This window comes from Rhinolophus sinicus, linkage group LG04 (genome assembly GCF_036562045.2).
Source record: "Rhinolophus sinicus isolate RSC01 linkage group LG04, ASM3656204v1, whole genome shotgun sequence".
NCBI classification, from domain to species: Eukaryota; Metazoa; Chordata; class Mammalia; order Chiroptera; family Rhinolophidae; genus Rhinolophus; species Rhinolophus sinicus.
The window spans coordinates 165,319,974-165,322,931 of NC_133754.1; the positions used below are offsets into that span (position 1 = coordinate 165,319,974).

Here is a 2,958-nt window from a genome sequence, read left to right on the forward strand (position 1 = left end):
TTCTCATACATTCAGTGACCCTATATCTTTTGATTGGAGCAGTTAACTCATTTACATTTAAAGTAATTGTTGATATGTAGTTACTGTCATTTTATTATTCATATTTTTTATCTTTTCTTTTTTCTTCTTCTTAAAGAAGTACCTTTAACATTTCTTGTAATACTGGTTTGGTGGTGATGAACTCCTTTAGCTTTTTCTTGTCTGGGAAGCTCATTTAAAAAAAAAAAATTTTTTTTTTTTTTACTTTATTAAAATACTGAGTTTATTTCACATGTATATTTTTGTCTCCCCACCATTTCCATTTGTCTGACCACCATTACTACTATGTCCTATCATAACATTCCATACATACTTAAAACCAAGCAAAGGGTGGAGTCCCATCTTTAAAAATTAAACAGGCATTTTTGACAACACATTCTTGGCAATGGAACCTGGACAACATTTATCAGACACGGTAGGGCAAGTTCTCACTCTGCATTGTAAAAAGGACAGCCAGATAGCAACTGTTACAGAAATGAAATAAGATGGAAAATTTTAACACACTGTTTAAACTATTTTCTTAAAGAGACTTCCTCCACTGCCAGAGATCTTGAATAGCCTCCTGGTCAGTCATCCGGAAGCAATTCTTCATATAATTGATGAACTTGGCTTCCACTTTGGGAAGATAACCACCTTTTTCTATACTTGCTTGCATTTTTGCTTCAATGTCTTCTACAGATGTAGGCCCTTTTGGTGTTTTAGGAGTTTTTTTCCTGTTTTTTGAAGGATTCTTGACTTTTTGATCTTGGTGTTGATGGTTTTGAGTCTTTTCCATTTTGGTTTGATTTTTGAGCATTTTTAGCTGGAGTATCTCAAACAGATTTCTTTATAGGAGCATTTTCTTCAGTTTCCTCATCATCAAACTCATCATCATCATCATCGTTGTTATCATCATCATCATCTTCTTCATCAGCAGAAAGTTTTACTTTCTTTCTGTGGAAACTTGCTACCACTTCCAGGGGCAGAGCGCTTTCCAGATATACTTAGGAGTTTCACATCCTCCTCCTCATCGTCTTCTGACTCTGCATCTTCCTCTACAGCTACTAAGTGCTGTCCACTAATATATACAGGCCCTGAACCACACTTCAACCGTAAGACCACAGGTGGTGTTATTTCAAAGGCCCTAAAGGAAACCGTTGGCTGTACAGACATTTTCAAAGTTGCCAGTGTTACTTTAATTGAACTGCCTTCATAATCCATTGCCTCTGCTTCAACAATGCGCAATTCATCCTTTGCACCAGCCCCTAAACGGACCATTCTTAAAGATAGTTGGTGCTCATTTTCATCATTATCCACTTTAAAGCGATAATCTTTGTCGGCCTTTAGTTCACAACTGAAAAGATAGTTCTGGGGCCTCAGGGGGCTCATGTCCATGTCCATTGAATCTTCCATGGGATGGTGGCACGCACTTAGGTAGGAGAGAAGAAAGATGGAGATAAATGACTACTGCTCAGCAGCACAGACACACAAGACGGAATCGCACCAGGGACTGGGAAGCTCTTTATCTGTCTGAGTCTAATGATAGCTTTGCTGGGTAGAGTAATCTTAGTTATAAGTCCTTGATTTTCACCACTTTGAGTATTTCATGCCAATCCCTCTGGCCTGCAATGTTTCTGTGAGAAATCAGCTGACAGTCTTATGGGAGCTTTCTTATAGGTAACTGCCTTTCTTTAGCTGCTTTTAAGATTCTCTCTTTGTCTTTAACCTTTGGAATTTTAATATGATGTGTCTTGGTATGTGCTTCTTTGGGTTCATCTTGTTTGAACTCTACACTTCCTGGTCTATTTCCTTCGTCAGGTTAGGGAAGTTTTCTGTCACTATTTCTTCAAATAAGTTTTCAATTCCTTGTACCCTCTCTTCTTCTGATACCCCTATGATATGAATGTTGGTATGCTTGATTTTGTTCCAGAGGCCCCTTAAACTATCCTCATGTTTTTGGATTCTTTTTTCTTATTGCTGTTCTGATTGGGTGTTTTCTGCTTCCTTATCTTCCAAATTGCTTATTTAGTCCTCTGCTTCATCTAGTCTGCTGGTGTTTCCTTGTAGTGCATTCTTCATTTCAGTTATTATAGTCCTCATTTCTGACTGGTTCTTTTTTATGTTTCTATCTTAATTTTTATGTTTCCTATCTCTTTGTGGCAGTATTTTGAACTTTGCATCTGGTAGATTGCTTGTCTCCATTTTGTTTAGTTCTTTTTCTGGAATTTTGTTCTGTTCTTTCATTTGGGACATACTTTGTCTCCTCATTTTGGCTGTTTCCCTGTGTTTCTTTCTATGTATTAGGTAGAGCTGCAATATCTCTTAATCTTGGTAGAGGAGCCTTATGTAGTAGGTGTCCTGTGGGGCCCAGTGACAGTCTTCCTGGTCACCTGAGCCAGGTGCTCCAAGTGTGTCCCTTGTGTGGGTTGTATGTGCCCTCCTGTTGTAGTTGAGTCTTGAATACTATTGGCATGTTAATGGGAGGGATTGACCCTCAGGCTGATTGGTTGTGAGAACTGGCTGTGACTACAGTGGAGGAGCCTGTTGTGCAGGGGCTGATCCTATCAAGCAGGAATTGCTTTAATGGGGCTCTAGTGCCTGACGAGTCTGCCCTTCGGGTGTGTTGTTTGTGGTGGTGGTGCTCTGTTGTGGTCTGAAGATGGCCACAGGTGTATTGGTTCTGAGGAATCTTGGGAGGGGCTCTGCTGTAGGCCAAGGTTAACTACTGCCTATGCCCTGTGTGGGGCTACATGGTATGAACTACAAAGTGATCTGCAGATGGTTCTCACCTGTCCTGGGTTTGGAGGTGCCTGGGAGAGGCTAAGCTGTGAACTGAGTCTGTCTGCCACTAGTATTGGGTGTAGGGCTGCTTAGGAAGTGGTGTGGGGGATGCTGAGACCAGGTGCTGCTTGTTTTGGGTTTATGAACCTTTGAGAGGTT

The 2,958-nt window shown here is 40.4% G+C and overlaps 1 pseudogene; it reads right to left on the bottom strand.

Annotated features, from left to right (window-relative positions):
• Positions 1 to 234: 234 nt before the first annotated feature.
• Positions 235 to 1,458, bottom strand: LOC109448631 (nucleophosmin; annotated as a pseudogene).
• Between the last annotated feature and the right edge of the window lie 1,500 nt (positions 1,459 to 2,958).